The sequence below is a fragment of the Mesocricetus auratus genome, unplaced genomic scaffold (genome assembly GCF_017639785.1).
Source record: "Mesocricetus auratus isolate SY011 unplaced genomic scaffold, BCM_Maur_2.0 Super-Scaffold_15014, whole genome shotgun sequence".
Taxonomy (NCBI): domain Eukaryota; kingdom Metazoa; phylum Chordata; class Mammalia; order Rodentia; family Cricetidae; genus Mesocricetus; species Mesocricetus auratus.
Genome location: NW_024429186.1, coordinates 62,322,589 through 62,341,229, shown reverse-complemented (window position 1 = coordinate 62,341,229; position 18,641 = coordinate 62,322,589). Strand labels below are relative to the sequence as shown.

The following is an 18,641-nucleotide window of genomic DNA, read 5'->3' as shown; positions in this document are numbered from 1 at the left end:
ATGCTTATGAATCTGTTTTTTTTTTCTTCCCTTTTAGAAAGCCATTCCTTGAGAGACAATTAATGAGAATAGGGCGGGCAAGTATTATCTGTGCTGTAACAATTTAGATGATCGCACTTAGTCAATGCACAGTGTCTGGTGACGGGCTGTTCCGAAGTGATCATGTGTGTGCTGCACTTGTGAGTGAATTATGTGCGTGTCCTCCGAGCTCCCTATTGCTTTCCAAAGAGCAGAGTTCTGTTGGGAAAGTACTGTGGCATTTTGTGTGTGTGGTGTGTGTCGCCAAACTTTAGTTCTTTGCTTGAGTCTGTGTTTGTTAAATGCTTCCAGTCCTAATGTTTGCCTCCTCAGATTAGAAAATTGCTTAGTGTGAATTTTTAAGCCTCTATTTAAGTAAAGGACTCTAATAATAATTGATTTTGCCAGCACATTTCATGGCAATAAATGGGAAAGGTGCTAGCTTGAAGCTGTAGTTCTCTGGCATGGAGAAAGTTCATTCCCAGCTCAGCATTGCGCATAACTCTCTTACTATAACCTTAAGCTTATACCATCTGCTTAATGCATCCACCTTCGCCTATGGATCACTGGTCTTCATGGTCCAGGGTAATGTTAAGAAGATGTGTTGATGCTTTCCTAGATTTTGATCCATTCAGAGCTAAGCAAAGAAATATCCAGAAAATACCCCTAAGTAGTGTTGCATCTAGAAGGTTATCCCCTAAGGTTTTTACACTAGGAATCCATTCTGAATGTCTTATTGAGAAAAATCAGGTGCAGTTACAGTTGTTACTTCTCCAGTCCATTTTCTGAAAGCTTGGGAATCTCCCCACATGTGTTCAAAGGAAGTACTCTCCATCTCCCCCTAAGCCTACGGAGATCTACTGACTCTACTGACAGGATCAAGTTATGGGCCTCCTGCAAGAATTTTGTTGTGTGAAAAATCATAGCTCACAACTGAAAATTTAAGGCACTGCAATATCTTGCCTTAATTTTGTTTATTCTGTTTCTGATTTTTCCTTAATATCTGTTATTATCTCAGAAGTGGTGTTTCTTGATCCACCTTGAAGGATGCTGCCTTTACAGTAAGTCCAGGTTCATTTTAAGGATACAGAAGATCACCTTTCTCTTTAGACATTCTGATTTTATTCTTGTCTTTCCCCACACACTTTTTTCAGGTCGGGATCTCTACTACATGTTCTCTATAGACTGGGGCAAATATGTTATTGCATTCTTTTGTGATGCAAGACTGTTGCTAATTAGATTCTGATATGTTCGGTCCTACACAGTCAATGAGAGAGGAGTTCAGACAGTAGGCCTAGATTATTGTTTTCTGAGTTCAAAGTCCTTTGAGGGGGTGTAGTTTAGAAGTTGAAATAACTTAAAACTCATAGAAATTGTAAGAGTTTCAACTGACTATAAATATATCACATAGGGTGGCTATCCCAAATATCTGCTCAATGCCATGCTTTGTTTAAGAACAGGGGCTTTACAAGGAGACTGTTGGGTTCTTGGTATTTTTGGTTTATTTACATTGTCCTTAGACACCACATAGTAAGAGAAGCTCATATAGCTGGGTATCACTTGGAGGAGGCTGAGCACACTGCCATGACCATGACCTAGAAATCATGTTACACAAAGAACAGTGAAGCACCCAGAGAAATTGTTTGGAGAAGACATAAAATGGAGAGTACTGTCCTTTCTATACATTGGAAAAACTCATTAAAGCAGCACTATCCTAATACTATCCTTGGAGTATAGTGGGGGAAAAAGAGGAATGAGTGCAGATTAAAAAAAAATTACTTTCTTACCATAAAGGTCCTAGATACACCCAACCACATGTGGATTATTTGAAGCTATTGACTTTAAGGGAATGTATCAGTGGCTTGGTAAATATGCTTTCACAAAAGCAAGATACTCAAGCATAGGTAAATTATCGCATCTAGAAATTGTCTTAGAAATTTGAACTCTCATATCACTTGATTTTGACACGGCAGAAGCGGAAGAACAGCACAGTGCTCTGTGTAGAACCTTAGAGTACTAGTCATAGGGTAGTGATAGCAAGAAGAGCCCTTGTCAAGCTCTCTTTAGTTATCTGCCCAACTAGCAAGGAAATCCTTTCATCCACAGACTGGTATCAGTATCACAGTCAAGAAAGTGTCAGTGTTGCGCATGGGTAAAATGATTTCATACATTTTGTTTTTAAATATCTCTGGTAGACTCATGGATTGATGAGTCCGGAGAGAATCTCTTTCCTTTCTTATCCATCCATTCCTTGCAAATAATTGACAAAACCTCTGTCATTCAGATGATAGGTCTGATCTCTGACCTAATTATTATAGTAATTTACCATGCTACCAAGGTTTCAAGCATTGAATAGAAACACAAAATTCACTACATGAGACTGCTGTTTTGAATCACCTTACATTCATTTAAAGGAAGGAAATAAGCTTCATAAAATGAGAGATGTTATAGTGGTTGAGTATAGTAGGAATCTGAACTAGCCAAGCTCTAATTTACCCATAAGACATCAAAGATGGGCTCACAAAGTTGTTGATAATGAGTAGTTTATTAGGAAGAGACAATGAAATAATATTCCAATCAAAAGCAACATGAGATGCAAAGAGATGCAGGAAAACAACCATAGGTCTTAAGTGAAAGAGATGCAGGAAAACAACCACAGGCCTTATGTGAAAGAGATGCAGGAAAACAACCACAGGCCTTACGTGAAGAACTGTTGTGATGTGATACGATGCTCAGTTCACATGAACAGGAAGCACATGGGTGGGGAAGTGGAGAAATCCTACAAACCACATGTTACAGGCCCACTGAGCTACCTTAGGAGGTGCAAGTTCCATTCTCTAAATAGTTATGATCCTGTGGAGAAGGGTTATGTGGAAGAAGGAACAAGGAAAAGTTTAGGTCTATCAAAATACAGTATCTAGGAGTTTGGGAGTTTCCAGAACATTATATAAAATAGCCCAAGACAAAAAATGAAGATGTCTCTGAGGTAGAGCCCTGTGGTAGGACAGGGAATCAGAGAACTGAGACAGTCATTAGCACATGGATATTAAGGACAGATGAATATAACATGGTTAATAACACATAGACCCTCTAGGTTAAGGTAAGCTTATCCAATGATCCCTTTTCTTAGCATTTTTGAAAGACCTATTCTCTCAAAGAGCAGAGTTGATACCAGGTAAACAGTTGAAAACCTAGGCATGATTAGGGTTTTCAAAGCACTATGGAGCCTAGGGTTGAAAAAGGGGACTTGGAATTCCAATCAGTAGAGCATATTAGCTGATCATTACAATCAAAGAATGACTGAAGACCTTTAGAAGTGATCCAGAGGAAAAAGAGGATTAGGAAAAGCATCCCTGGTACATGTGGTCCGTCAGCTACTAGGCAAGGGAAAGATGACAAAGGAGAAGAAAGAAAACACAGGATTTGATTTTGATAAAGAAAGGAATTCTAATCACCCCTAGGTAGATGAGGATGAGTCCTTCGGTAAGATAAACACTAGTGGTTTTGTCCACGGAATTCATTGCATAGATGGATGAGGCACAGAAGAAAAGTCTAACAAGTTCCAGAGAGGGATGGACGAGAGCCTTTTTAGTTATAGGAGAGTAGAATGGTAACCAAGAAAGTGGTGTCAAGGTAAAATAGTGTTTCATATGGTGAAAATATGTTTATATGTTAAGGTTCAAGGATCAAACACTTTTTGAGTATTGGAAACTAACTCTATTGCTGTTATTCTTTATGTAGTAACTATCCCAAATTCTTATCCTGTACCTGTCCTGAATCATTTTTATTATTATCCATATATCAGCCAAACATCATATGAATTTTTCACAGTTTATTTAACCAATTTCCTGGTATTGGATATTTTGATTGTAACTAAAAATTTCTAGTGCAAATACCAACTGTTGTGGGCACAAATGTTGTGTGTGTTGTAAAGTTCTCTGTCTTTCTTTCTCTCTTAGTATGTCTGACTGTTCTGTCTGAAGGTTTAATACTGGCATATGCAGGCAAGATTGAGGGCAAATGTTATGTGATATGTACCTCAAGGGCCACTGTGCACAGAGCAGCCTTACCACTGATTGCCACCACTAGAATAGACCCAGGGAACCTACAGTTTCGAAGCATCTTTAGGACAAACATCACCCACAGGAGAGTTGCAGATCCACAGGATATCGGCTCTGCAAGTGTGAGTCTATGAAGTCAGCCTAGGGAGCCCAAGTCAAGACTTGTAGTTTCTTTGACTTTTATGAGGTACATGAAGAATGGGAAAGCACATGGTGTAAGCTGAAGACTGGACTTTTTATGGCAGGTCAAGTGAGAATCCCAGAACTTTGGAAGGTCATCACAGGGACCTTTACTAAACACATTCATATGAGTAAGTGTGAATTCAGTTCCTGCTTCGCAGATTCTCTTTGGGCATATTGTTCTTACTTCATGCTTTCCTTTCCATAGGGAAGTACAAGTGGCATCTGTTGAGGTGGCTCATCAGATAAAGGTGCTTACTGCTCATGCCTGGTAACCTGACTTCAATCCCCAGATCCCATGGAGAGGTGGGAGGAGAGAAGGATCCTTGCAGAACATTCTCTGACCTCCACACATGTGCCTTGGTGCCCACACATGCTCACGCGCGCGTACACACACACACACACACACACACACACACACACGTGTGCGCACTCCCTAATAATGAGTAAGATCTTTTTATTAATTACAAGTGCTATTTCTTTTTCCTCTCCCAATATAGGGACCAGGCTGGATATTTATATTTCACTTCATCAAAATTAATACAAGATACCAAATATCATATTTGCAAGTCATAAAATTAACCACTGGAATAGTTCCCTCAGGTTCCAGAATTATGAGTGGAATGCTTTAATTATCTGTATACCCTTAGCAGAGGCTTTGCTTTTTTTATTCTGTAAATAATCTTTATGGCATTGTTACATAAAGTTGTTGTAATATTGCTTTTTCATGTTCCATATTAATATTAAGACAATGAAATCAAACCTAGCACTTGGAAAAGTAGGTAACTCATGCTTCAAGTAAATGAAGAACATAGGCTTTTGGCAGAGGATGTCATGAAACAGGTCTAGAATAAACTAATTCAGAATTTATATTCCTATTGTTTGTCATGCTTTGAAGTTTAGATAATACAATACACTACAATCATGATTAGTTGGTCCATCGTTTTTCTTTTTTGGAAGGTGGGATTTTGAGACAGGGTTTCTCTGTGGCTTTGGAAGCTGTCCTGGAACTAGTTCTTGTAGACCAGACTGGTCTCAGACTCACAGAGATCTGCCTGCCTCTGCATCCCGAGTGCTGGAATTAAAGGCATGCATCACCACCGCCCAACTTAGTTGGTCCATCTTTAAGAAATGAGAACATATGGTTTTCTGCCAGTCCTTAAAGTGGCAGTTGTAGTAAGGAAAATTATCTGTGTGTCTTCTGTCTGTCTGTCTGTCTGTCTGTCTGTCTGTCTGTCTGTCTATCTATCTATCTATCTATCTATCTACACACACACACACACACACACACTCACACTTGTTATAATCTAAGTACTTTCAGTCACAGTACTATTTTACTCTCAGAGATCACATAATCACAGAGGAAAGACTAGAGATTCTGATGGAAAAGTATCTTGGAAATACAGACAAGACTCTTTTTTTTTTTTTTGGTTTTTACGAGACAGGGTTTCTCTGTATTGTTTCAGAGGCTATCGGTCCAGCCTGGCCTCGAACTCACAGAGATCTGCCTGCCTCTGCCTCCCGAGTGCTGGGATTAAAAGCGTGCGCCACCACCGCCCGGCAGACAAGACTCTTTCGTATAGCAGTGTTGGGGATGGACAGAGGGTGACCATGTTGCTGCACTTGAACTCTCCTTCAATCTCATTCATTTCAGCAAAGAGAATTAAAAGATCTATTAGTATAACTCAAAAATCTGAGCAAGAAGCTGCTAAATGGCTGAGTCAATAAATATTACAACACAAGCATTTACACTGGAGTGTGATTCCCTAGACCTCATAATTAACAGGGTGTGGTGGCACACAACTCTAATTCCAGTGCATGGGAAGGCAGACAAGAGAATCTCTGGGACTTGGATGGCTAACCAGCCTAGCATAATGGTCAGCTCCAGGTTCAAGGAGAGACTTTGCCTCAAACCATAAGTGATTGATTGAAGTAAACACCCAATGTGGGCTACTGGCCTCCACAAACCAGTGCATACCCAGCATTTCAAACAACGAAACAAATGGATCTGCATAAAGCATCTGATCGAAGAGCTAAGCAAAGAAAGTGATTAAACCTAAAATGTATCAAAAGCTAATACAAATATACAAATTATGATTGCATTCAGATGCTGGCTCGCTTAGTCAGCATTCCTGCTTCCTCTGGTAGTAGTGTTTGCAAAGGGACTTGATGAGAGTGATATTGAATATACTGTTTTATTGATGAGGTAGAATGTCATCTTTGTTTTACTGGAACTGCTAAGTATAAAACAAAGATCTGCAGGAAACTGCATCCTCGCTCCTTTCTGATTGTTGCTAGTGAGGTGGTATCTTGCTGGACATAAGTGCTAAAATAAAATTATTTCTAATAATAGAGGCATTCTGGACTAATGTCTTTAGTTGCATTAGAGTAAGTTGAGAGAGGTGAATGACCCCACAGTCTTGGAATGATCTGGAATGGTAAGAAAATGTAAAACTAAATATAGAAAAAGAGAAAGTTAGTGAATATATTTGCATATGCAAATTAGCTTAATTGATACTGCTTGCCTCTACAGGGATTTTTCATTACAAACTGGAGTGCTACATTGTTCAGCTCATATTGAGTAATTTAGTAACTAATGAGACCAGTTTGCACTAATTTGCATATGATAAATGAGCTTAATTGCAGTAAATAACTTGGAGGCATAATTACTTAATTTTCCTGTGTTGCACGGCTTTTAAGTTCACGTATGAACAACTCAAGATAATTTTGCATATTTAAATTAGTTGCTTTTAAATTTTCTTGAACAAAAAATAAAAAGAACACACCTTATCAATTGAGCTGTAAAACAATCGAAAGTAAGGGTTGCAGTACTTTTATTTTAAAAGAAGACCAAGAGAAGGCAGAAATTTCCTACCTCTGCTGTTTACCTCTCTCCCATCTTTACCTCAAGTAAGATGTCAGTTTGGCATTTAGAAAATGCTTTTATAGTAAAAGTTAATTTGCAACTTCTCTTACTGACTGGCCTGGGTTGCTGGATTTAGGTGAGTGAAAAAATTTTGAAATAGGGCTTGGGAAAGAGGGGTGTTAACCTAACTGGCAAATCACAAGGGGGTGAATTGGCTCTCCCTCCTGCAGGGGGCAGCTCACCTGTTCTCCCAGCCAGCCTGAGAGCAGTGGGCCACCCAGCACCTGGCCTTTGTGCCTTCTGGCTACTCAAAGAGGGATCTTGGGATGACTCATCAAGCCTTCCCATTGTCTGGAAAACAAGTATATTTTACCTGAATCTCTACTCTCAAAATTGAAAAACTGAAGCATTTAAAGATGATAACAAACCATTGTTTCCTCCTTAATGCAATGCTTTAAAATGTTGTTTTAGGCTTAGAAAAATAACTTCTTATTCAAAACCAACAGGCCAAATGAAAGTGCTATTTGTGATTTAGAGAGGATATATAGTTACAAAAGTTGAAACCCTGTTACTATTTTAACATTCCTGTTTAAATTCATTATGTATTAAAGCAAAAGATGACATTAAAGCTGTTCATTCTGTAGAACCTGGAAAAAGGTAGCTCGTACAGCTTTGTTCTGATAGCTCTCCCATGCTACAGGTCAGAGTAAGCACAGAGTGTGTGGGAGTAAGAAACAGGCTGGAGTTAAGTACTTTTGTTAGTGTATGTGAAGAGCAAAGCCTGAGTCCTTTCTATGTGGTTCTCAGAGAGCAAATGGCTAATAGGACAATGAATGCATACATCTTGCCCAGCATAGAGCCAGCACCCAGGGCTAGGCACGGAGACAGTAGACAGACTCAGGAAGTGTGGATTTCCACACCCAGCCAACTTGAATTCACATCCCAACTTGCTCCTTTTGACCTGGATGGATCTGAAGTGCATTCTTAGCCTCAGTGTGCCTCCATTCCTTCACTGTGAAAATGAAGGAAGCAGTAGTAGGCGTTGTCTTCTACCTGTGTTGTAAAATTTGATAAACATCTGTTGGTATTTTTGTCTCTGTGTTGGACAATCTAGAATAATGACTATGTTTTAAGGAAATATAGTAATTGCTATTAAGAATATTTTTAATATAAAAGTATGAGAACATTATCAATAATATCCTCTTTGGTGAAAGGATACTTTTTCATTGAATACAACAATATTGTTTACATTATTAGTATTGGCATTAGGTAGTATATGCCACTTCAGAGAAAAACATGGAAAATTTTGCCTCAACCAAGCAAACTGTCAGGACAGCCTGTCTATTTATAGACAAGTGATAGAAACAGAGCCTGTAAAAAGATTCCAGAATCAAATTGCCCTTGGGAATAAATGTGATTTCTTGCTGCTTCTAGATTCTAATATTTCAATTGCTTAGAATAATGAGAACAACCCACCAATGAGAATTCCAGAAGAAATGGAAGGCAGATCTAGTCATCACCCCTTGTTGTAAGTTACATTAGCATGACATTAAGTCTTCATGTGATGTTCCCCATGAGTACTGCACAGCATTCATCATCTGTCATGTCAGAAAGTATCCATCTATGCCAGCAGTCGATGGAGAATCCTTCAGGAATCTTGGGGTATAAACACATAATTTGGGCTTTATGTACCTGGCTGACTTTGATTTGCAGAATAAACATTTGCCATAATTTACTGAGAAATACTGTAACAACGTGGGTAGATGATAGTGTTGGAGTCAACTTGCTGTAGAGGGAAGTTATAGTTATTTGTCCAGTTGACTGAAACTAGAAAATGGGTCTCTGTAGTCACAAATCTAATTGTGTCAGGTGCCCCAGATCTACGGAAATGAGACAACAGATTAGAAAGCAGGAAGTTCAGTTCAGTTCAGCAAATATTTTCTGAGCACCTAATAAGTATCTGGTGGAAGAAAATATGGTAATACAAAACTGAGTCATAGTTTTGCTTCTTAGTGCCCCACTTTGAGTGTAGAATCACAGTAAGAAAACCAACTAACACAGTTCATTTTGGGGATGTACCTGAATAGTGTTTCTGCTTTCTATTATATGAACTTGACAAGTAACACCAACCCCTCACATGTCACTTTCTTGAATCCCAAATAGAGATGACAATACCTCTTACTTTGCAGAATGCTACAAGATCTACATGGAATGGCTGCATGGGCTGCCTGCCTTAGGTGAGATGCAGTATATAGTATGAACACACAAGATCTGATCAGAAAAAGTTGGCCATAACCGAGGGTAGTTCTTAGAGACAACAGGATGATGGAGAATCTGATCAGCCATCCTGGGGCCAGCAGCCCCTTACCATGGCCACAGATTCACACAGTCCATGCCCTGCGCACACACACCTTTTAACATTCGGTGTTGATGTGAATCCATCCACCAGGAGTAGCTGAAAGTCTCAGCTTCACTTTGACATGTGTATTCTCTTAGCACAGTCACACATGATAGAGATTAGAAAAGAGGGAAAAGGGACCACTTTGACACTGTGATGGGCAGGTCCTGATGGCACACTCTAGGGAGGCTGCTGTCTGCAAGATATGGGAATATCCTTCACTCTTATCAAGACACTGAGCATGATTGAATTATATGGACATTAAAGTAAAATAGGCAAATATATGATCAGCTTAAAAATGAACAGATGCCATAGGAAAAGGTGATATTGGTCTGTTATGCAAATATTAATAGTTTTATTTGTCATTTCTTATACATCTATGATGAATAGTATGTAGTCCAGCCAATCTGTGTCACAGGACAATGTTCTGCTTGGATTAGCATAGACATCATATCTGGTTTCTTTGACATGTAATTATTTATTTATGTATTTATTTATTGTATGTGTGTGCATGTATACAAGCATGTCATAGCACTCATGTGAAGGTCAAAGGACAGCTTGTGAGAGTTGATTTTCTCCAGATGTCACATGGGCAAGGAAGCAACTCAAGTCATTAGACTTTGTGACAAGTGCTTTTACCCACCGAACCATCTTGCCAGCCTCTCGTTCACTTATAAATATAAATATATATATATATTCTCTCTTTATAAAATCCCTCCATTTACATAATATATTCTGATTATCTGTATTAACTTGGAATGTTCTAAAGCAGAGTGACCCAGCTCACTTTCATTAACCAGGAACTCACAGCCAGCCACTGTAACTGGACTGTTTTCCCATCATCATTTCCCAAACTTCAAATACCTTTTCGGACTCACTTAAGTTTGAGAAAGGATTGGGAGTTGGGGCAAGGGAACAGTTGTGGGCATTATGCCTCAAACTAAGTTGAAAAGGAGACACCTGCGAACAATCTGGAACAATTTATTCAGCAAAAGACACTCAGAATAAGTGGCCTAGAAGAATCCCATCAGAATTATTTTAAGATATTAAAATCTGTAAATACAATAAGAACTAAGTGGAACATATAATTGAACAATTACACTATAATTTCACATCTGTAGTTTACATTAATAGAATTTTAAAGACGGAAAGATTACTATAGGAGGATTTTCAAAAGTGTGTGTGTGTGTGTTTGTGTGTGCATTTATGTTCAGATGTCTTTCTAACTGTGTAAGTGACAAGAGGAGAATGCCAAAATCCTTCAAGGTGAGAAAAAAGAAGAAAATTTAAACCAAGTATTTGACTTCCTGTAAGTACCAACATGCAATTGTCATCCTTGCCTCTTTCAATAGTGGGAGGCATTCTGATTTCATGACCCAGATTTCCAGTGGAGCCTCACACCTGACACGTTTACAGATGGTCATCTAATTCTGACCTGGGTTAGACTCTACCCACCAGCAAGCACAGAAAATCAGACCCTTTAGGCACAAGCAGGCCAAAGGCACGGTGGGGGATGGTGCTGGAGAGCCCCTGACATACCCCAAGCAGCAGGTATGAACCTGTGGGCTGGCCCAGAAGCTAGTCTCACCCAGCCCCAGCTCTTCATATTATTGTCTGTTGGCTCCTTGTGAATATCACCTATTAGATGCTTGCTAACTCAGGATCGGATGATATATGTTTGCCAGTTAAGGAATCCAAGGGATGATCCTATTTTTGCAGCAATGCAATGAAATCTTGTCTAAGAAATGTCACACTATTCCATCTACCTCTTCTGAGAAAATATATTTGGGGCTTTAGGAAAGTTATAAGCAGTTGTTTTAGATGACTGAACTGTATAAATAGTGGTCAGGTCCCCATCCCAGTAGACCCTGTGTGAGTCCCAGGAGGCTAGCCAGCTGCAGCAGGGATTGTTGGGTTTCAGAAACTCTTTCCCTCACTGCTGAAGACATAGAAAAATGCAAGTGATCCTTTAGGCCCTGAGGAAAATGCCTTAGAAATAACCTGCTCTCATGCTTTGCTCTAGAGTGATACAATGACATGACAGTTTTGTAGAAGTCATCTGGTGTAGAGATTAAACCAACAGTAGAATTGACCTAAAGAAACAGAAAATTCTTTCTTTAAAATTTTTTGTAAGTGGGAAGTCTGTGAGTTCTACATAAATATGAAAGCAAATGATAATATCAATGACTATTTTAATTGCATCTTTAATCCATAAGGATAGTTCAATGACATTTTAAATTATACTTTTAGAATTGTAGTCACATAGGAGATAAAACTCAGTAACTATTTAATAATGCATAGTGAGATCAACTGTGTCCTCTCTTGAGATCCCATTTAGGTGAACTGAATATATAAGCTCAGTCCATGATTTAGACAGTATTTAATCTTCACAAGTCATTGTTGGGTCTCCCTAAATATTAAGCACCCACTCTGGCCCTTTAATCAGTGCCTATTATCTCTACAGAATGATTTAGTTACACCACAGTCCCAGCTACAGTGTCTTAATATTTTTTTTAAAACTGGGAATTGGGTTGTCTTAGCTCTAACGATTGTCAATATTGATAGCTCACTAACCAGCTACTTATTGGTAATTAATTGCTAATCATTTAGTTGGGCGTCACCCTGAGACTATAGTTATGGTATTGGGTGGCAGATGTGGTAGAGTGATATTAAGGTCCTACAGCTGTTAGTAACTGGCACAGTTGGGATTTGAACCTTGATGGAAAAGTGGAAGAGTAAGAGAGAATGGAATTATGGGGGAAATCTCAGGCATCGAATTATTTTACAGTAGAAGCTTTTCCGGTGACATACTTTAAGCTGTGGGTCGAATGGAAGCTGGAGGACATCCACTTTTGTTTAATAAAGAAATATTTGCCCTGAGCCGACAACAACATTTCAGATCTTGTCATTTCGTTCCTAGGAAAGTATTTGAGGAAAATGACATGGCTCAGTCCTGTTTGCTGACCATTTTGTTGTCTCCTGCTGAGACTTGCCATTTCCATAGCCAGTGGGCTGCACTGAATCAGACAGAAGCAATAGATCATTAACAGAAATGGATACTTGGGGCAGCCTGCAGAGAGAAAGCGCAGGAAAGTCATCTGGGGCCACATCAACCAAACCACATCTAATAGAATCTCAAGCCACTATGTTTGGGGGTTAGCCTGATTTTCAGAGAAGCTTAGGGGGGGTTCAAAAACCACAAAATAATGCCTCCCCCACCAAATACCCAGAACTCATGACTGACATGAAAATACAAGTAAGACTTATATTCATTTCTGTAGGCTTTTTCTTGTATTGAAAACAACTGTTTAAAGTCCATTTAGTTTTTAAAATATTTATTTTATTTTCCTCCTTATATCTCAATTAACCTTAGATCTCAATACACATAGTACTAATCCAGATCAGAAAATTATATTATTTATTTCAGTCACTATCTGAAATTTTAGATTGTGTTTCCATGATTGTTGGCCTTGGATCTTCGGGTTCTTCCAGATTATTGTAATGGAGAGGTAGTGTTGAAAGGACATGTTCAGTCACTGAGAGCCCATTATGTTTGGCATTCATAAATTCTCTCTCTCTCTCTCTCTCTCTCTCTCTCTCTCTCTCTCTCTCTCTCTCTCTCTCTCTCTCTCTCTCTCTCTCCCTCTCCCTCTCCCTCTCCCTCTCCCTCTCCCTCTCCTTGTAAATGTAGACCAGTTTAATTGGTCAGGAGAAGTATAGATTCTGTTTACTGATGTTATATAAGCACACCCAGACACCTTACGGTATGAGGCTGACCAAATGAAGTAGTGCACAATATTCATATGCTGCTCTTCATCCAGCTTGTAATAAATTGATATGTTCTAAACTGAAGCTGAAGTGCAGAGGTGGAGACAGGACCTAAAACTGTAAGGGTTGAATTTCAACTGTGTGAAATTAGGTCAACAGACTGCCATTTTCCACTCCTGTGCTGAAAGGCTCCTTTGTTTAGTTATGCATGGCTATCTCCATGTGCATTGCAGGAGGAAAAATCCATGGCTCCATGAATAAGACGTCTTAGGCCCCTTGCTGCATTATAATAATTTTGAAGACAGGAATCATGTGTTGATCATATTTGTGTCTTATATTGTGCTCTTAGTAGCCATTCATATTTGTAGGATTCTTTTGAATTTGTCTGGACACTGTATGGTGTTGCAGGATCCTGATGGGTGTCCCTTGGGGGTGGGGGAAAGTAGGCACGACACCAACAACATGGGTACCGGGAACAAGCTGAAACAGCAAGCTCAGTTTATTCCAGGACGGGGTTAGCCTTATATGCTCCCCAACCCTGCCCCAGGGGAGGAGATCCACTGAGGTGGCATCTGCTGAGGTGATGTGGTCACTGTGCATAGGTCCACGTCATCTCTAGTCTGCTGTAGTCAAGGCCCTCTGGCAGACGCAGGCTGGCTGTCAGTGGATATCAACTGCGCATGCTCTAAGCCAGCTGCCGGGCCCACTGAGGCTTAGTTTTCCCACAGTATGGACCTTCATATGGATCAATGATTTTGTCTTGAGTACTTGTGATAAGAAGTTAGAAATACTGCTGAATGATTTCAGGATATATCCTGTCCAGGTGAGGAAGATATTTACATACTGCTGTGTTCCAGGTAGGGTTAGTGTATTATGCCCCTGAGTCCCCATGTGCCAAAGTGAGGGTGTCCTTCTCTGTCTGGAGGTCACTTTTTAAAAGCCAATCCATTCACAATGTCATTTCCCCTTTAATTTTCTGATTACTTACTTACATTTGGTCCGGTTCTAATTATGAATACCTTTAATTGCTTTATCACAGTTAGTGATTAACTGTGCCCAAGTCAAACCTCTTTGAAAGAGACAGTAGCTCCTTCAGAGGACTTCACATGATCACACAGAAGGAAAGAATTAAACAGAGGACTAGAGGTTTGGAGCTTACAGGAGAATGGCAGCATCCTCCAAGTCTAGTGAATGGTGTTAGCGTTCAAAGGCACAGGCTTTCACAGACCCAGAGCTATCACTCTGTTTGTCTTCTAACACATTATAATTTACTGCATTATTTATATTAATCATTCTGCCAAAAGAGACTGTTTGAAATAAGTACCTTCCAGCTGTTCTCTAATGTATAAAAAATCTTAAATACACTTTCAGATCAACGTGGTGTTCCTGAAGGGGAGCATGGGTGGGTTTGTCTTCCTTGTTTTTTACTTATGTGTGTAAAATAGCAGTGATTGAAATTGTCACGTTTCCTAAATGGCAAAGTTTAGAGTGCCAGCTATACAGGATTTCTTACTAAGTATCTTGGCAGCATGGCCACTATACACAGCATTTGAGAAGTAATACCTATTGGGGAAGCTGGTTATGTTCAATTTTTAAATGTGTAAGACATAAAAGAAGCATAGGTCAGAGAATTTTGCATTTTAATTCCCTGTCTATAACCTGGATAGGTTGTGAGATTTTATTTTTGAGATGATTTTTTTTATTTAAAGCAAGCACACAGTGTTATTTTAGCATTTCTTTGTGGTTGCTTTTGAAGCGATGTCATTGTGCTGTCCTTATTTAAATCTCATCTCCGTTTTGTGTTCTCAGAGATACCAGTTTCTGTATCACAGTGACATTTTTCACCCAGGAATCTAATTGATAGAGTTCATATCAATCAAACAAAACTCATTTCCTCACTCCTTCCTCCCCTCAAGGCATGAGGCCCACACTGGGAATCTGAGTGGAGAGATTTCTGTCTGTTGGTGTGGAGTCAGCATGATCTGGGGAGAGAGGATTCTTGCTTTGGGAAAGCTGGTACAGGCGGGCGGGAGGCAGGAGGACACGTCATTGTTAATTTATTATCAAGTTAGCTTTCCTCCCTTGAGGAAGGCTTTGGCATTTTTAATCTTTGATGATTCACACTTGCCAAGCATCTTTTTCCCCCTCATTTTGTTTCTCCCAGTTGGAAGGAAAAATTCATCCAGGGACTCGTTTGCAAAGGAGCAAGTGAAGAGAGCGGTGCATGGAGGGTGACCTTCCCTTGCCTTTTGGGGTATAAGTGCTGTTACAGACACTTTTTAAAGACTATAGTGCAGATGCCTAGAACCAGAGAAACTCATAACCAAATAATCTGCTCTGATGTATCTTCTTTTCAAGCTCATTTCCCAGTTGGAGACTTGAAACATATAAAACCAGATTTCCCATAACACTTTCAGACCCACTACCCTAAGTTAGTGTCCAGTGGATTTTAAAGTATGCCCCAGTAATTATGAGTGAAATGAATGATCTCTTTCTTGATGGACTTTAGTGCCTGCAACTGGCAAGTTAGGTGAGTTCCCAGAGTGCTGTGTTATAAGGCAACTATCTGGTTGACTGTTTTCCAACTCACTGTGTTGGCAGTGCCAATGAGCACAATGCGTGGCAGCAGGCTGATCCAGCAGAGAAGCAATCAAGTCTAGCAGAACACTCAGCTGTGGGGCCAGGAAGGAGAAGTTGACATCCAGATGCCAGTACTTCAGAGATCTTGTATATAGACTTGCACATATGGGTACTACATCTGCTCGGGTTATGCCACCAGTCAATGTTCAAATCGGCTCAGTCAATGTTCAAATGGCATGAATAGACACCAGAGATTCTATATGTCTGGGGCTTTTCTTGCTAAGACAGCTGTCAAAAGCAGGGATGTTAGCCTTATGAAAGCTAATTTTCCAGAAGAACAATCTAGACACTTCAAGGACCCACAATGACTTATTTCTAAATGTCCACTTATGAAGGAGAGGGTGTGTGTGTGTGTGTATGTGTGTGTGTGTGTGTGTGTGTGTGTGGACTATGAGTGTATGCATATATGTACGCATGTGTAGTTGAGATTATTTTTGAACAGCACAATAGTGTTCCAGGATATTTAGGATCAAGTGGTAATGGAAAATGATCTACAGCTGCACAGTGAAAAATCCTTGATACACTGTGCTGGCATCATAAGTTGTCTGCCAGATTTAATATAATGACTCTTCTTTCACACATAAAAAAGGGACGTGACTCAAGTACATTAAACTAGTGTTTGCCATTCTGACAGGAGTTTTCTTATCTCGTCATAATGGCTCCAGGAACAAGCTGAGTGATCCCAAATAAATGATTCATATTTTTATCTCTTTCTTTCCCAAGAATCCTTAAAAGGAGACAAGAGTAAGTTTATATATTGGTATTATCTCAAGTTAATATCTTGAACCACCCTGACCAATGGACAAATGTATGTATTGGCATCTAGTTTATGTGCCTCTTTCAATTTCAACAGCGTGTTTGTGTAATCCTCTATCTTTATTAAAATCACAAATTCCTGATAGATACCAGGCTAGGTGAAGAAAAACAGAATAATTTGTTATATTTGTTTTTCTCTGTGTTTGGGTACCGTTTACCAACAGGTTGGGAGACTTTTGTTAGAATGTTATATTTCTTCTATTTTTGTATTATATTGACTTAATATTTAAGTTAGAAAAATATCTATTAAGGTCCTACAAGATGTGTTAGCAGGTGAAGTTACTTGTCACTCAAACCTGACAACCTGAGTTTGATTCACAGCACCCATGTGCAGGTGAAAAGAACCAACTCCCACAACTTGTCTCTGACCTCTATACACTTGTGCCACAACAAAGGCTTGCCCACACTTGCTCACATACATCATATACACACATATACAGTGATAATAAATAGTTATTATGCTTTACACATTGTTATAGGAGCATACACATTTTAAAGATACTGTGTATTAGTGACTGTCATTCATGAGATTGAAGTGGGCATCCATATATACATGCTGTTCCATAACTACATATTACAGTTTCTCTTTTGCAACTAGATAATCTAGCAGAGGAAATTTGCACTCTTAGCATCAGTGAGCTTTTAAGGTCATCCCTAAATGTGTTCTAACAGTATTGGGTATAAGCAAGACCATAGTATCCCTATTGATCTTACCTTGTGTGTCAGGATTGATTGATAAAATTTGACACCTTTATGTTAGTGTTGACATAGTAATAGGGCAAACAGGAAGCCTTCTGCCTGTTTGTCCTCCTCAGGTTTGGCCTCCAGATGCCATTTAACAATCTATGGGATGACCGTTCATTTCTCTGAGTCCTACTGAGAAAACAGGATAAGGATGGGAGAGCTGTGGAAAAGGGGACAATGCCAGGGGGATCTCTACTCTATCCTACTTCTCAGAGTGAGCAATCAAGGTGGTATCAGGTACCCTTCCCAAGTCCCTCTGGTACCTTGATGCTTTGTTCATTGCTTCCTGAATTGAACACTACCTGTCAAATATGGATTTATGTAATTGTTCACCTAGTCTGACACACTGAAATGTGTTGTTACAAATGTAAATAACAACTTTTTATCCTTACAGTTGGGGATTTGGTGATGGGGGCATTTTAGGCAAAGAAGAAAAATACAGAAACAAGTAATTGTGACTAAATTAGTCAGATGTACATTATGGCTATGTAGGCTCAAGGACTGAAGAAAGCAATAAGGAAAAAGTCTAGAAAGTGACTGTACAATCAGAGAGAGTACCAGAGGTGGTATGACCTTTCAAGGGGTCTTTGTGGATGAGGATGTTTTTAACAGGTAGAGAAGATTGGAAAGGTACTTCAGGCAGGAAGCTTGGCATGGTCTGATGCTCAGGAGTTTGAAAAAACGTAGGAAGTTGAGCACAGCATGGTGGCTATAGGAAATTTGGTACTAGCAGTCTATTCATTTAAACTCAGCATTTGTTTCATGTCCCAGTATGGAGATGGGCTTAGGGGATATGAATGAGCTACACCTCCCCTGCATTGAAGAAATCCATCCTCTCATAGACACAGAAATTCCCACTGGATTTCAGCAGCGTGAATAGGGGCAGATGAGTTTAGAAAGAATTTCAAATTAAAACCAATCCCAAGTCTGGGGTTTAGACTTCACTTCTGAGGTCCCAGAAACCTACCTGTGGACAATGTTGTGTTCAGAGTTTGGATTGGAAGACAAAACAGGGAAGGACTGACAGAGAGACGGCCAAGTAGTGTTTGGGATAGCTGTGAGGAGAGGGGGTGAAGCTGCCCTTAGGGAAGAAATAGTGAGGCTGCAATGAGGAGGGGCTGAAAGAGTTTCAGAAGAAAATTCTATTATT

The 18,641-nt window shown here is 39.5% G+C and overlaps 1 protein-coding gene across 9 annotated transcripts in view; it reads left to right on the top strand.

Moving 5' to 3' along the window:
- Positions 1–18,641, top strand: part of Npas3 (neuronal PAS domain protein 3) — a 790,249-nt gene that overhangs the window by 377,562 nt on the left and 394,046 nt on the right. The window lies entirely within an intron of this gene.